At 38.2% G+C, this 18,101-nt stretch overlaps 1 protein-coding gene and 1 long non-coding RNA gene across 3 annotated transcripts in view; one reads left to right on the top strand and one right to left on the bottom strand.

Annotated features, from left to right (window-relative positions):
- Positions 1 to 18,101, bottom strand: part of LOC124170692 — a 966,542-nt gene that overhangs the window by 261,769 nt on the left and 686,672 nt on the right. The gene's annotated exons all lie outside the window — the stretch shown is intronic.
- Positions 13,198 to 14,678, top strand: LOC124170726. Its single transcript, XR_006867576.1, has 2 exons — positions 13,198 to 13,457; positions 14,290 to 14,678. It is a non-coding gene; the product is annotated as an uncharacterized LOC124170726 (long non-coding RNA).

The raw sequence follows: 18,101 nt of genomic DNA, 5'->3' as shown, positions 1-18,101 counted from the left end.
TCGTTGGAAGGCAGTGACGTTCCCTCGCGCCAAAATATAAATGGAATGCCGAAAAAAAAAGATAGGATCGCCGAGCGTCTGTCCGCCTGGGGAAATACCTATGGAGAGAAATAAAGACGACGGCAGGCGACGGGGCGCGACGGCCACTTTTATTTTGTTGACGCGTTTGAATCCATTTTAAGCCGCAGAATAGGAAGGCCGAGCATTTTTTTGGAAATTTATGGGATGTGGATGATGAATATTTTACGCATTGAACGTCAGTTGATTCCATTGTTTCCCCAAAAAAGTTTTGGAACATAAAACAAGAGGAAAAGATTAATTTTAAAATTTCACAAGCCTCTAAGTTCTAAAACGAGGTTATGTTTCACGAAACAGGTCAAAGATAATTTAATGATGGAAACGCGCCAGTACCTACTTGTGATTAATACAAATTCCACGTCAGATATGACGGAATTTAGCAAGCGTCTTTTGTATTTCATTTGATTTTCCTGTATTGGTAGAATTTCCTGTATTAACGAGAATATTGATGGAAGGTTAGCATTAATCTCAAATATAGTGCATTTCAATCAGAAATAGAAATAAATAATATTTCAAGTTTTGAATTTAAAATATATTTTCTTGATAAAAAGGAGGGAAATAGTGAAATTTTGGCAAGACGAGTTGCAAGCACTACTAATTACCAAACTCATTTACATTCATTAAATTAAGATAATTTTTAACCTTCAACTATATTCTTACACTAAATTTGACTAAAAAGATCTACCATTGAGGCATTACTTCGGTGAAAAAACATACATACGATGCATACATTTACCTCGGTGAATTCATCCATACTCTGAGCGTGCTTAGCCATTTCATGGAAGTTACGCTTAAAGGGGCAATAACTACACAAAAAACTGCCACCATTCTACTTAAAGTCAAGCTAATCATCGTAATTAACGAAAAATTACATTCTTTTACGCCCTTATTCTGCGTTCCATTTGAGGCGTACTCGACATTGTTCTAGCAAGTATATATTTCATTTCCATGGATGTAATTCTATCGAAAATGTTTCTTAATTTTCATAAAATTAAAATTAATGCGTAAGATAAAATAAACGAGGTATTAAGAACTTCCATGGCTATCATTAATTCACAAAGAACGCGCGTGGTTTTGATATTCATCTAATAATTTTCATAATCATTAGGAGTTTTAGGATGATGCATGATGGCTAACCAGAAATTCCACGGCTGACATAAAAATTAATCTATCGTATTATAATATAACAATTGGTCAAATCACTGTCGCTGAATGCGTTGCATTACACAAATCTTATACGATCACTTATGGAAAGTAACTGTGAACTGCGCGTGGAAATGGTATTTGTTGGGTCAAAATGAACGAGGGCAAACTGTATGTTGCAAAAATAATTTATGTAATCGTGGAAAAAGTACATTTTAATTTAAGTTTTCTTTCCGACCTAATACCGGATATAGGATGCCCTAATTTCCATTTTTAATTTGCCTAGATACCGTAAAAGCCTCTCATTAATGACGAATTCACAGGAGACAAAAATATAGCAAATGGTTGAGTTTTTGTGAGACTATGAAAAAAGAACAGATGTCTAACGTTTTCCTCATTTTAATATGCTTTTTCATACTGATGACGAATGAATGGGCATTTATTTTCAAGATTTTAAGGATCACATAAAATTATTGAAAACTACGAGTTCTCTTCTACTCGTAGTTCCATCACCAGACAGGTAGATCAAGAAAAGATTTCCTGCCTATAAATAAAACGTTAAACGAACCATTAATTTGAATTACGGTTTAGAAACCGTCAATGATGTGGTTTAAGAACTAAATTCGTGGTTTCTGATGAAAAAAACCTAGTCGAATGCTCTCATGAGATTTAAAATTATAGCCATCAAATAATTTTTTACGTTTATCACGTGATATTTCAATTACTCAATTATTATTTTACAATAAATGAAATTTGAATATCATCCCCTCTGCGTGAATACACATTAAACTCATCACAAATCATTAGGTTTCCTTCTGGGAAAAACGTAACTGAGAGAGAATTTGAGGGTAGTGATGGGAATCAATTACTAATGTCATGGCAGTTAATAATTCAAATTTAACACGGTAAAAAATAAAGCTCTCTGAGCTGATAAAAAATTGAGGGATTTAAATATGTAGGTAACCAATTTCAATTTATTCCTTTTTTCATAAATGTAACGTTTGAATATTTCCTTGTTTGTCAATGTTAACGAAAATGATACACTTTCATTGTCATTTATGATAAATATGAGTAATAAAGCTGATTTTTAAGGAAATTATAAAAATTAAACACGCAGCTGAAACCATTAGTACTTTGACTAAACCAGCGTATGCAATGCGTTTCCAACATTTTTGAAACTCTTTAACTTTACAGAAATGAAGGAGCTTGAATGAAATAAAGCAACTACAAATAAAAAAGATTCTTGGAGAGGTGGAAAGAAAATGGATGGATGTAGAAACGAAGGAATTATGTGGATTTAGATCATGATTTACCGAATGGGGAATCGCGGGTAACTGCAGCGACGCGTGGTGACGATTCTATTAAATAGAGGTTAATAGATTCTATCGATAGTATTAAGTAATGGTCCATCACATAACCATAAACATAAAATACATGCAAAAATTAAAATTCCCTGTCGACGGAGTAAATTTCCGGTAAGATTATCGACTGTGAAGATGATACAGCCTATTTAATTGTAAGACATGGAATCTTCGGAACAGTTTCCATAGAAACTAAAGGTACGGCATTTCCGGGAAAATTTCAAAATAGGCCCAATGTAAAAGGAGTACATAAATACAATAAAGGAATACATTAAAAAAGTATGGAATTTGTTGCTATAATTCTTGGATACTTGCCCAGAAGAGGCCATTATCATATATGTTCCTGGGGATATTCGCTGTCGATGCAAAAAATATAAGTATATTAACGTTTTAAAATATAATATTGTACCAAGATAACGGCGTTAAATATACTGTTTAGGCACTTGAAGACGATAATTCCTGAGTTCCTATCAAATTAATGACGTAACTGGTGTTTAAAATGTGTCAGACGAATTAAAGTGGCAGGAAGGTCGGCTCAAACTCCTCACAAAATCCTAATTAAACGTCGCATTCATCGACCAATCTCCAAGGTATTCATTCTAATTTCGAAATCCAACACTGGACATGGCCATCAAACGAAGCAGCAGCCCTAGCACAAAAATTATACAGCATACGCACAAAGTATTTTATTTGACTCGCGTAGCTGCTGAAGATTCTCCTTTCTCCTGAGAATTTGGAGACATGTCGCAATAGGGCCAAAAGGAGGTGAAAAGGCCGCGTCAGACAGACCCGGAAAACGTATGAGAAGGAAAGCAAAAAATAAGGGTGCTCGTGGTTTAATAGTGCGATAAGCTGCAGGGGAAACACGTGGAAGCAAAGGTGAAAAGCTGTTAGGAAGAAATGTCGTCTTGGGAGAGGTTATGTGTACAATGAATGGGGGACGAGCAAAGGCAAGAAAAAGAGATGGAACATCATTTCACGACGAACAAAGTACAAAGACGCAAATGATAAGGAGGAGACGAGAAGCCCTCACTCAGAATTGCTATTTGTAGTAACTTGTTCAAGGGAACAACTTATAACTTAAGGTGTAACCCATGCAGTCAGAAACAAGCCAAGAAAATATAAAAAGGAACAATAGATAACGATAGAACACGGGAAAAAATCCACAGGCACGTAGATAAGTCTAACGGTACGGTTTAAGCTGCAAAAAATACCATACATTTAATATACATTTACATCAGAGGCAGAGCCAATTTGGGAGAGAATTGAATTCAAGAATAGTCACTTATGGCAGTCATTAAGCCTATTATTTCAAATAATGGCATCCATATACGGAAATTAGGAAGGTACTTAAGAGGGAAAAGGTCAAACACTGGCGTGGAACAACTTCAAGTTAACATATTTACGGCTGTAAAGTGTGTACAAATATTAAAATCATGATAAGCATGGAGGTAACGACGGTTTTTGTAATGGGTGAAAAAAAACACCTGGATGGCTCGGAAACACATATTGATAGAATCTGTTATTGTATGACGAGGGGTAAATTTGAGAACACAGCATGCCTGTTCATCTCAAAGAGGATAAAATTTAATCAAATTTGTTGATATAAACATTCCTTTTTCGGTTGCAATTCCTCGCTGCGGAGGTGCTTCAAAATGTTTCAAAATGAAGAATGGGTGAAATAATATTTAAGAAATACTTTTAAAAAATTATAACTCAGCATTATTTATGCTTCAAAAAAGTTACTGAAATTATGGTGACTACGGAAAATGAAAACGAAAATATTTTTTTTACAAGATTCCTGAGGGTTTATCAGGCGAAGAACACCAGATACCGACCGACATGATAAGTTTTTTTTTTAAAGTTTAATGTTTCCTATTGCTCACCCCTCTTGAATAAAAAATGGATTATATGGAGGTAAGAAATCCAGTATCACTTTCCAATAATTTTAGACTTTTTTTCAAAAAGATGAACCGACTCTCAAAGTAGCACGCACTTGAATTATTCCTTAATTTAATTGTGGTAACGGACCAAAAACCACAAGTATTTATTTTTTGGGGAATGGGAAAACTAGAGGACGCGTTCTATTTAGTGCCTTGGCATCACACTTGAGGGCCAGACTATACCGAAGACATTATAAGCATTGTGTTTCGTAATAACTTGCAATTCTTCATCCAGGCAGCAGATCAATTTCGTCCTCCTTTCACCATAGCAGGTGTGTGACAGAGCACCCAACGTTTAATACCACTCCGTCGTTGCTTGGAACTCGGGGATGGCTCATCCAGAAGGTGCCGCCGCAGTTTTGCAGTGAGTGATAGCGAACGCTCACGGTTTTCCGGACCCTGTTCCCCAAATATTTAATATCCTTTTGCGTCGCCCGTCATCCCTCCGCTGCGCTCGAAATTTCTCATCCGTTCCCCGGGTGACGAAAGACTCGACTCCGCCCACCGAGCGAAAATAGAAGCCTTCTTCCTTTTTCTCTCCTTCTCCCATTCTCATTGCCTACTCATACATCAACGTCTGTAGAGAAACCAAGATCAGAAAATCCTCTCTAACAAATGCCCGTAACGACTAGCGAACGCCTACAACTATGCACGTAAACAATACACGAGAACGCGCGATAAATAGAAGCTTCAAAAAAATAATAGACGATAGATATTTAACAGTTAAGTAAAAGGTTAATAATGATTCTTGGGCAGAAGAAGATAACTTTGAATTTGATAAATAAGCACCCATTCTATATATTCTCCGTAAAATAATGCATTTTCAGCACGGTTTGGAGGAAGTGCGATGATAGACGAAGGATAACACCCGCTCATTGGCTAAAAAAACTCAAATATATTTAGGATTGAATAAAAACAAGATATATTTAAAATAAAATTACGTGAATTGAGGCGCATGAAGAATCGGATGAGGTAAGCCCTTATGCCTACAATTAGACGTTGTCTGTCATGTCTATGTCGGTATCCATCACCTTCTGTCGGGATATACCACAAATTGATAGGAAAGCTGCTGACGCAACTTCTACTGGGAAATTTTTTATTAAAAGTTTTTTTCATCACATGAAAAAAATTGATGTAATGTGGCGTTAGTTCTCCAGTTTACGTGATATTGCTCAAATTAGGCTAAAATGAGTGCCGACAGAAAGCTTAGGCTTGCAAACACTAATGCCGTGATTAATAAACATGACCTCATTTAAAATTATTAAAAGTAGGAAACGTAAAACAATCAATTTATATTAACGGCGCTGACATTTCATATTAATGCACGTTCATAAATATTATTATTTTACCAATATACATTACGCATTATTTTTTCATTCTGACTCTTTTGAATAAAAAAAAACAAAGGAAAGCCACACAAAAACATGCATTAAAATGAGATATGAAGACGAAAAAGGTGAAATTTTTAATAGAACAAAATTCTGGTGATATCCACAAAAAACAACAAAACAGTAAATAATGGCGAATGACGGACACTATTTAAGTCAATAGAAAAAAACTTCCGTTTCCCTCCGGAGTGTGACTATTCCCACGGACCAATATAATTTATTTTGTTGGAGGTAAGTAATAAACGCAGTGGAATTCATACATTTCTTTTATTGAATCCTGTGAAATGAAGATCGAAATAACACTTATTCCACAAGCCATATATAGAAAATATTTGGTGTAACGGTACAGAAAATAACCAACAATCATTTCTTCAAATTTTTGGGCTTTGTTAGTGAACTAAGATAGTAGCATTAGTGGATATCCACTGAAAAGAATTCAAAATAATTTCTTCCCTAAAAGCAATAAAGAGGAGTGAGATTTTTAGCAGAGAGTAACTGCTAGAATCTTATTTCATAAGTGGCATCATATTTGTCCCAATTGTAGAGTATCTCCAGTGTTTCTTCGCCAACAATTTATAACATGCGTGGATCAGCCAGCTTGTTGAGTTTGGTTCTCCTAATCAACCCCAAATTCCGAAAACCCAGCCCTCGAACAGCTGGAGACATTAGTTATTAGGAACATACATATAAGTTATAGGAGCTTTGATAGAGTTTATAAATAATCTGCGAACAATATTTTACAGCTGCTCCTAGAGTAAACCAATAATTTCTTCCTAGAAGAGGTTTTGAAACATATTCGGAAGAAATCTTGACATGCACCTGAAATTGGTTATTCGACGTCGACGCCTACTTGGCGAACTCCGGAGAGTGTCGGCGAGGGATGTAATAGCGGATTCATAACCCGGTTGGTATAAGTAGTGCCTCATCTCCCTCCATAGAACTAATGCGGAAAGGGTTGAAAAGGGAGTTTTGGAAGGCTGAAGCAAACGGTCGGGAGAGAGAGAGAGAGAGAGAGAGAGAGAGAGAGAGAGAGAGAGAGAGAGAGGAGAGAGAGAGAGAGAGGAGAGAACCGTTCTCTAAAAGAATTTATTTGATTTATCTGAAGATAGCATTCATCCACATCACTCTCCAGGAAAGCACCAAGTCTTACGAGGTGTGTTCAAAAAATATCGCGACTTTTGTGTTTTTTCAAAAATTATTTATTTATTCATGAATATCTATGAGTTCTTGACACAGGGTAGAACGGTCAATAAGGAATATTACCTGCACGTTATGCGCAATTTGCGCGAAGCAATCCGCCAGAAACGCCCGGATTTGTGGAAGAAGAAAAATTGGCTTTTGCACCACGATAACGCCCCTGCTCACACATCGTTGCTTGTGCGCGACGTTTTGGCCAAAAACAACACACTAATGATGCCGCAGCCACCGTATTCCCCAGATCTGGCCCCCTGTGATTTTTTCTTGTTCCCTAAACTGAAGAGACCCATGAAAGGACGACGTTACGCTACGATTGACGAGATAAAGACGGCATCGAAGGAGGAGCTGAACAAGATAAAAAAAAATGATTTTTTGAAGTGCTTCGAAGATTGGAAAAACCGTTGGCACAAGTGTATAATATCTCATGGGGATTACTTTGAAGGGGACAAAATAGATATTCATGAATAAATAAATAATTTTTGAAAAAACACAAAAGTCGCGATATTTTTTGAACACACCTCGTATATAACATTTTATAGCTTCGGGTCAGCCTAAATCCCTCCATAGCACCACCAATGAAAGGTATAAAAAGGGAGTTTCAATATTGAGTAGAGTAATGTTAGGGATCAACAAGTTTACTTGTAGATTTCCCAATAGGCGAGGAGAGACAAATCAGTTGTAAATATTTTGTGAGTATTGTACAAAAAATATATATTTAGTATAGATTTTTATAAAAATATATAGTGATTTCCTTCGAGATCCAGATTAAATCAAAATAATATTCGCCCTAGAAGAATCACATTTGGCAGAAATCTCGACACGCATCACGAATTGGCGATTCGGCGTTTGGCGAACTCTCCAGGCCGGCCGGAAGGGATAGGAGCCTACATGAGGGGATTCATAACCCGGTTGGGATCAGCTCCCTCCACGGCACTAGGGCGGAAAAGGGTTCAAAAGTGAGTTTCGGAGGGTTGAAAAGCGAGCGACCGGGAGGAGAGGGAAGTGCTGGAAGTTCCGGATCCAGGCGGGGGATTATCCCGAGCTCTTCCTGGAGAGTTGTTTTGCGGGCGGAATACCTAACTCTCCGGCGTGTTTGCGTTTTAGTCCACTTGGCAGCGTTACCCGTGTGTGTGGGGTGGTGGGGGGGAGCTTGTTTGCAGAAAGGGGATGAAGGTATGAGGGGAGCGGTGGAAAGAACCCGACGAAAGCGTTTCTCCACCGCTGAGTTATGAGAGTACCTTTTTTTTTCATTATTTATTTTTCAAAATATAATGCCATGGGTGAGTTTGGTCGGTCCACAAATCAAAGAAAAAAAAACTGTTTCCCATGCACGGCGTTGGGGCGACCGAGGAGAAATTTCTTGACGGAATAACTAACGCGCCGTGCAGCGAAGGCTGAGGCACCCATGGGGAGCGGCACGAAGGCTTTGCAAAGTTGCCGCTTCGCTCTCCGATGCGGCAAAAGTGAAATTCTGGAACTCAAACATGCTGGACGACCGTAAAAAAATACAACGGGAGAATTAAAAAAAAAGAATTAATTCTATGGCTTCCATTAACCGGAATAAGCCCACTAAAATGCACATATCCTCGCGTATATGCGCGAGCTGAGCAAATGGACAAGGCAAGTAATGTGCGAACCGTTGTCAGCGACAAGGACTTGGTAAACACGTCCATGGTTTGCTGCGATACTGACGGTAAGCGAGTTACACAGGTGTTTAAGGCAGACATTTATGCGCTTTAATTTCACAACTGTGTCAACGAATTTTCATATACAGTCCCAGTTTGCCTCCTGTCGTCACATGTAAAGAGATTCATTTATTTGATTCTCGCCTACATTAAAAAACATCGATATGAAAGCTCATTAATTAAAAGAGATGAAGTATATTTATAATGATGAAAATTAAATTATGGCATTGCTGTTAAACTTTTGAGCTGGTGTAGTTTTCAATTTTTTTCCATTATCATGAATCGTAGGGAAATTTTATTAGCTTCCTAGCTTTGCCGTGTATAGTTTCTGGGAAATGAATGATTTATATTGCATTTCGGGGTAAAAGTAAAACAAAAAAATGATTTCATCTATCTATTGAAATGCAACCATCATCAATGGATAAAGAGTTGAAATTATTTTTTTTCATCAATGATGATCAGGTATTAAGGCTTTTCTACGTGCAATAAAAAAGCATTGAAAGAAAATAAGGCTTGCCAAAATATAGACTTAAATAATCTCCAACAAGAAAAGTTCCAACACCACTTCCACCATAAAGAAATCTTAGCTTTTTCAAGTCTTCTTGACGCATTCTAGTAGAAGACGAACTCACGTCGACATTTCGCTTGGCGATTTATTGCTCCCTTACATCTAACCGCATTCCAAGAAAAGATATGATCCCACCATCAAGCTACGGTTAGAAAGATACTCGTTGGATTTTCTCCGTGAATAGCTCTCAATATATCAGTAACCGCAGCTTGCCTTGGAGAGATGGAATACGAGATACTTGGAGATGAAGGGAAATTCTTCGATAAGGTGAAAGTACAATCGTGGTATTGAAGCTGAGAAATCATAAGGCCATGCACAATTTGCGATGCAGAATTAAATAATGACCAAGCCAACTCATTCCTGGCATGATACAATTAGATGAGTGCATCTATTTCAAGAGAAAACTCGAATATTTATCTTTACTTGTTGCAAATGTTTAAAATATTAGAGTGATACATATATTTCTTCAATGACTAGAGCGACGTCAATAATAGCATATAAGTAATCCAGCATGAATTAATTTATATTCCAACGGTGGTTATATTATTTAAATGAGGCATTGAAATATTATCGAATGTATTGTTTGTAACAACGAAAAGCGTTGCGTTAAAATAAAATCCAATGGAATGTGTCAATTAATTAATACTAAGACCTTCCACCACATCATGCCAGCCATCACAGTATACAAGATACGGTGATTATATTCTTCACAATTGCAGTACTACTTTTAAGATACATACGTCTCCACGTTACCGCTGCCCGTTAACTCAGTAATTATTAGCAATGTTCATCCAGTTCAATAGGTCTTCAGGAATCTACCATACCTCAACCTCAGGCTCGCGATCTCGGGAATTATAGATTAACAGGTTAATGAGGCCATCCGGCGTATGTTAATTAATGGGATGGTTTACGAATTTCAACCAGACAGGATCCCTCTCCAGGTATTTTTCTTGGATCAAGTTCTTAAGAGAGTGTGAGAGATCAGGAAAGCGACCCAGCATCCCCCTTCTTACTCCCGCGGGAGGGGCCCGTATAATCCAACCAAAATAATTTCCCACGCTCTGAAATCCCCTCTCGCTCGCAGTGGTGGTTCCAAAGCATTTTGCCTCGGGGCCAAGGAAGAAGGAGGTGGAGGGATGGATGCAAAACACTTTCGCCTCAGGGCCTCGCTCTCATAAGGGAATGGGAAGGCTGTTGAATGCCGATAGAAATCACTTTGGTGCCAGAACGCTTGTTTAATTTGATAATAAATTATATGTTCCACAGTTTTATGATTTCGAAAACAACCACGGGTTTCTTAAGCTTGCAAACAATGACTATGTCGCGAAGTAGTAGAAGCCGCAGTCAGTGTTTAACAAAACTCTGTGGAATATACTAATTGTTAGTATAATCAAATATTAAGATTTTTTTCACCAACTGGCGACCGAAAAAGTTTCTTTCAAGCAAATAATTACTAAATTTTGAATAACAAGTGACTTGATCTAGCATAATTCCTTGGAAGCTAGCAAGTGGAGGATTTCCTGGAGGTAATCTTGAACAATTGGGAATGCCTGAATTACTTGATATTTGAGTTGTATTCGAAAGCAAAAGTAATAAAATTAATTTGCTTTATAATTAATTTGAAAATCAATAAGCGCATTCACATATGAACACTTTTCAATTTCTTACAAAGGCAGGGGAGCATTAAGCATCAAATTGGGAGGGGGGGAGGTCATGACCTTGGTTCGGGGAGTTTGCAGTGTGTTTTTACAGTAGGGAGTGCTGCGCTCTATGCTAAATACAACTCAAAATTCTCTCACGCTTTAGACTTGTAGCCATGCATTTACATTTACACTCCGTTTACTCATGTGCAGAGATTAAAAAGATATTAAACTAATAAATATTAAAAATTTTTGATAAAATTTGGCGGGGACCATGACCCGTGAGACTCCCCCCAAATCTGCCTCTGCGCAAGATACGTACGATCAAAGAGATAAGAAATTTGAAATTTACCTATAATTAACAAGAAAATTTTACTACGATCGAACAACAAATACGACAAATAAAATAAATTTTTAATTTATATGCACAATTTCATCTCCACTTTAGTTTTTCACTGCAAGGAGATTAGGAAGTGACGAAGTCCGACGCCCTCCAACTTTCCTTAGCAGTTCAAATTTCTGCTTTCCTTGCGCATTCTCATTCCTTCCTTAGGTACCCGAGAAAGTTTGGCCGAAGAGAGGGATGAAAGGAGGCAATTAGTGGGGAAGGTGGTTCGTGGGCGAAAGGGGATGGAGAGAAATAAGGGGTGGTTGGGTATGGCGTAAACTGGGGTGAAAATGGTATGGGGGATGATTTGTGTCGCGGTATGAACGAGGGGTCAGAGGAACCGGGAAGGCACACTTGTGGGTTAACTTGCTCGCCCCTATCCTCGCCAGTGGTTGGCAACAATATTTTCGTTTCGGCGGTCACCGCACGCGTGCAACAACACGGCGGCGGCAATACCTTAACGAACCCTTTAGGGATGGAGAAAGAGGCGCAGGAGCATTAATCTTCATTGCAGTGAGCCATAGGGAGTCATCGTTTCGCTCCCTGCTCAACGCACTTCCTTGAATTCAACCCTTCATATCAACAACAATGTCATCATTTTTGGAAACAGCGTCTCTGAGGAGAGAGAACGCCCAAAACTATAGATGAAACTATGAGCACAAGCAAGAAAATATGGTACTTGGAGGAGGCGACCGACGGCTACTGGTAAGTTCATTTGCGCCATGAGGGAAGAGAAAGAGGAGAAGGTTGGAGAGAAACCTGGCGTAGGCATCGCCTTAACTCTTACGGCTTGGTCACACGGTACATTAACACGTACGAGTTAATGTCTAAATGTACGAATGCGAGAATGAGCGCTAAAATGCACCGTGTAATAACCCCAATTGTGCGAACGCATGTACGGGAAATAGAATCAGTTTCAATACGGTTCATGAATTCGTACATGGTCCGTTCCGGTCCACCAAAATCATTCATTTAATCAGGCATTAATTAGTACGTGTTGATGTGTCACGAGGCCTTCACGAAAGGCGCCAAGGTGATAAAGGCTTAACGTCCCATCCGACGGACGGAATGCTGTACTAAGTGCCCTCCACCAGGCATTCAAGCAGGGACCGGGCAGACACTGAAAAATTCTGCAGCTCTGCCGAATTATAGAAAACATACAAAATGGTAGTTTTCTGTACCCGTTATCTTAAAATATAAAAGCAAAAAACACTTTTAAAATAAGCAGATATATTCATCCCACATTATTAGAACCCGGACAAACTGCGTGGGAAGCCTATACTCCAGCTGGTAGTGAAGGCTATTCGAGTTCTCCACCGGGTAATCTCCTCCATGGCTGCCGACGTTTCGGGGTACGAGTCGTACTCCATCTTCAGGGCTGAGTGACTGAGTCGCCGAGATACGCCGGGAACGCATCCGATCTTTTTTCCCTGTACTCCAGCCACCACGCCAAACCTCAAGCAAGAAAATAAGTCCTATGCATCAAGAGTAAATAGATTCCATGAATGGTTTGCGACACGATATGACGAAAATTTCTGATTTTTTCGATGAGATATCGTGAATCGCGTTCCAAAAATAATAATAATTGTCGCGGTGTAGTCTCAATGATTAAAGTACAAGGGAAATTATCTCCATATAATGCGGTGCATGCTATATCCAGAACGCAAAAGAAGATTAGGCCCTAGTCCAAATGAAATAGGCTTCAGTAAGGCCGCCGAATTATAGAAAACATACAAAATGGTAGTTTTCCGTACCCGTTATCTTAAAATATAGAAGCGAAAAACACTTTTAAAATAAGCAGATATATTCATTCCACATATTTGTAATCTTGAGGTCACGCAGAGAGCACCAATAAAATTGATCATGAGGTCAAAATACGCTATTTAAGCCGGAAGGATTAATGTCTGAACTTCTTTCCTTATGGATTCCAGGAGCTAAGATTTCAAATAAATCTTAGGTAATTGCAGAAAACATTGGTATATAATGGCAAGAATGAAAATTTTCAAACATAACCATAGCAAACTGCTAAGAAGCTCAGAATAATCGAACAATCGCTGGGAAATCAAGTAAGTATAGACAGCTTTCAAATTAACGTTAACTACAGTCCTTGGCAACACAGAAAATTGAGATAACTCATAACTTTCAATTGAGAGTGTAAAATCATATAAAATCAAAGTGGCTCACACACGGACATTTTGGCATGAAATTTGTGTCTCAAAACTTCATTGAATAAAATTCACAAATGTATTCTTTAAATCAAAAAGAAGGCCTACTGCATTATTCCACGCATTAAGTAAATTATAATCGTGTTTAAATAGATTAATTTAAATTGAGCTTTATATAATTAATTCATTCAGTTAGTATCAAACTAATATAAAAATTAAAATCAAAATAAAGACTAGTATCAATTAAATTAATATATTTATTTTTCCAATCATAAAGAAAAACGCATCTCCATTATTTTTATTCGTGATCGATGAATTCAGCTCGTCGTACTTCCTACCGTGTTCCTGAAAAATGCAACACACCTTTGTAGTCCGTCTTTTGCGGAAAATTCTACTCCTCCAAGCAATATCATTACAATCAGGCTCGACACAGTGGAAACTATCCAAGAGTGATTTTATTATTTTCCACTATTTTAATATTTTACCACACGTTTTCACTCGCTAAGTCATCACGAGGCCCTGATAATGAATATGAGATCGAACCTAACGGAGGCATACAGTCTGATATTAAAATAAGAGTAGTTAACCAAGGGTCTAAAATAACATTTTCAGCTTAAAGGTAAATTAGTTTCGAACACCAGATACCAAAAATATTAAAAGAGACCATTTCTTATAAAAGTATGATGGTAGACTGATCCATATCGCACCGACTTTATTTTTGGCCGTTTTTCAGAATGGAGAAGAGGACACTGTTATTCTGTTTGATGGGATGTCTCATGGTCACACTTGTCAGCGCAAAGTACGAATCTACGGCAGAGCAGGTGGAGTCGAATAACCAGGAACCTTGGGAGATGATCGAAACAATCTCTAGCTCAGCTCCTCCCACGAGCAGCACTCCCAGACCTTACAAAGGCCAAATGTTGATTCCTACAAATTAAGATTCATCCACGCAAGACCTTAAGACAATGTTACCAGTCTACAATGCCTGTTGACAATGCCAAAAATTGGATCGAATGCTTTTGTTACTAAAATCTAAATAAATGGACTATGTTCTTCAAGACATGGAAAAGTTTTTTGCATGAATCATTTAATTATATGAGTTAAATAAATAGTGGCACATTATGATATTGTTGAATTTTATTACTCTTAACCCTCCGACCGTCGCGTCACATATTTACAACGCTTTTTGTCGCGAGGCGTCTCACAGACACCATTTTGGAATGGTTAAACAAAATGTAGGGAATATAAATAACTGGTTAAACTACAATAAATCATTCACCGAATACTTAATTTCATGCATGGACAAAAAATGTATGCATAGTAATGATGGAGATATTCGTATTAATTAAAGGCTGAATAATACTTATTTCTACGTTTCTTAAAGTTTTTCTTCCATCGAAATTTCACCAGCATGTTTAATTTGGACAATAAATAAACATATTTTACAGTTCCACAGAGAGAATTTTGCTAATATCCCAACAAATACTTTACTACTACTTCAGGGGGAATAATTAATTTTGGAGACATTTCATATTGATAGAGCTTTTAGCTGAACTTGAACCAAAATATCTCCTATCAGATTGTAAAGTTATTATTCGATGCAACCACAAAATTGTTTAGTGTATGTTTGCGGTTAAGGTCTTGCATCTACATCAATGTGACAATCTTACGAAGCTATTAGCATGTAACGACGTTCTGCTATTGTTGTTCTACTGTTGTTCTATTATTCTGTTGACATTGGGCGCTTTCCATTCATGCGACTCGCGCGTCGACTTTTGTCGACTCGCGGTAACTTTTTATAACTCTCCAATTCCTGCGCGTAATCGTTTGTTGACTTGTGTCACAACAGTCGGCGACACAAATAGAATGGAACACGAAAACCGCGACGCAAGTCGACTTGTGTCGACGCATGTCGATGAATGGAAATCACCCATTGTAACGTATTGTAACTCAATTTGTCGCGTGTCGTCTACCAGACTCCAAAAGCAACAAAATGTCAAAATTGTTTCCATAGATGTGACAAAAAATTATCGTATTGGTGAACATTTCAGAATCATAAAATAATAAGACAAAAGAAATATGAGTCTCCTAATTATGAAAATACGATATGGGCAAAGCAATGAAAATGGCCTGGCGTCTGGTGGACGCCAAGCGACGCCAGCAGAGGCTTACAGAAGTTCAACCAAGAAGTTAAATACCAAAGCGCGCACATGGCTGAAAATAGCAAAAAATTTTAGACTTGTCCCAAAGACTGTGTAACGCAGATTAGCAATCTAAAATTTTTTGACGATAGTTTAAAATATTACATCCCCTTTGTGTAACTAATCTAAACTAATTGAAGCAGCTCTTTATCAAAAAAACTTTGATTCCTACGCCAGAGTTGAACACGTGAAAGGAAGAAAAGAGTGGCGCCTTATGTTAATAATTGTATTTAATTATATTTTCAAATATTCCTGTTCGAAAAATTAAAATTAAATAAGAACACGGATACTTGCTCCAAACAAATAATATCTACTTTTATACATTCCACGAATATAAATAACGATGAAGAAATAATTAAATATTGCTGATAATTGGGAACCATTTTTGCTGCACATGTGCCAAGTTTGTATCACCATATTTTGTACTCCGTCATCATATTGTTATATTGTGACTATGATTTCTTATTACAATTGACAATTTACAAACACGAAACGTAGAAATATGACATATATTATTTATCAGCCACTGAGAGCGATACACTAAGTACATAAGTTCAGCAGTCAACATACAATATCCCCATCCGCCCTTGGGAGTTTTACGGCGTAACTTTGCAATAATAATCATGCAAAATAATTCTTCCCTTTTTGATATGGCCTAATTTGCTAGCCAATTATTCATTGACTTCTAAGGTATCTTGCCTATGCCGGACTAGTCACGATTACTATAGTATACTTTACAAGTGTTGATATTCATGCTTGTAAAACACCTTATGAGGAGGCTATTTTGTCACCTGATGCATTATCCAAGTTTAATATTTACTTCGTTGGACCCCTAGATACGAGGCACTCATTCAACAGTCAAAGTCATTGAAAAGGCTCGTCAGAGTTAAAAAGGAGAAAGTATCCAAAACTGATTGCGGATAACAAAACAAATAACAAAAATCACGGAAGGAGAGATGACTGAACAACGTGCAACATCTATTTAAAAAAATAAAAATACATTTAAAAAATGAACATCATCAATCTATACATAAAAGTACGCCATAATACAGACACCCATTCGTATTACGACTCAGCTGTAGATTTCAATACCAAATACCAGCGACAAGATGAAGACCGTTCCAATTCACCGGCCTAAAGAGGATTAATTACCTGAATCCGTCTTACTTCAGGAAGTAACTCAAGAGCGCTGAAAAAAATAAACTTCATAAGGGAATACCTACGTAACTACTACGTTGAAAAGAGCACCTCTTTCGTCCTATTTTTTTTGGAGGAACGCGAGTTATTTACCGAGAATAAAGAAAAGAGTCCGAGCGGTCGGGAACGACAAGAGTAGGATGGCTGCGTGGGAAAGAGAGGGGGCTATGGGGATGAAATGTGGGTGCAAAGAGAAAAAGAAAGACACGATGAAATGAGGGCATTTGAAAGCCAAAAGCAGCCGTAGAGAGAGAGAGAGAGAGAGAGAGAGAGAGAGAGAGAGAGAGAGAGAAAGGCAAGTCTGAGCAAGCATGAGAGGAAACTCAGTTACCATTCAGAGGGCAGGTCGCATTTGGGGTAACGACGTTACCGCGGCAAAATGGAGAGTAGGTAAGCCAGCGAGGTTGGAAAATTAAACGCCGAAATGGCAAAATGGATTGAGAATGGGTCCTGGTGAGATAGAGAGAGAGAATAGGATCCTCCTGCTGTTTTTTTTTAATCCTTCTCCATTGAAGTCCCGCCTAAACTCTTTTTATAGTCTCTCCTTTCGTCCATTTTCCTCTCCGAGCTCTTCGGAAATTATCACAGGCATCCACGGAGCGCAGCGAAGCCAACAATTAGACCTGGACGGTCATCCAATGATATCATCATCCACTCCGCGGCCAAATCGATCACTAGATACAACCTGACCTTCCGGTCCTGTTCCTGGAACCTTACACCCCGTCGTCAACGGTAGGGGAACGTGGACCAAATTAGCAATTAGCGAACGAACTCAATGCCACATTATGCGACGGAATCCCGATAAACCCCACCCCACGAGTAGAAAAAGGAGAAAGAATGGTCCACTCGGGACCCGGGGATGTTGAATAATGAACAGCGGTGCGTCCAGGAAATGCGATTTGAATCCAGTGATCCTACGAAATAGGCCTCGTGCATGCTCCTCTCTTCCCCAACCAAAAATAACCCTACGGCCGACCTTGTGATGCCATGCGACCATGTTATCTGGGTCGTCCACATTCAACGACCAAATAAACCTAATTTTTTCCACCATACTCGTAATGATTGAAGAAGGAGGAAAAGATGACCGTGGCCAATCGGCCTCTGGCTTCTATCCATTTCCTCGCTGTTGGGATAAATGAAAGACGAG

The sequence above is a fragment of the Ischnura elegans genome, chromosome 1 (assembly GCF_921293095.1).
Source record: "Ischnura elegans chromosome 1, ioIscEleg1.1, whole genome shotgun sequence".
NCBI lineage: Eukaryota > Metazoa > Arthropoda > Insecta > Odonata > Coenagrionidae > Ischnura > Ischnura elegans.
This window is presented reverse-complemented; position numbering and strand designations above follow the sequence as displayed.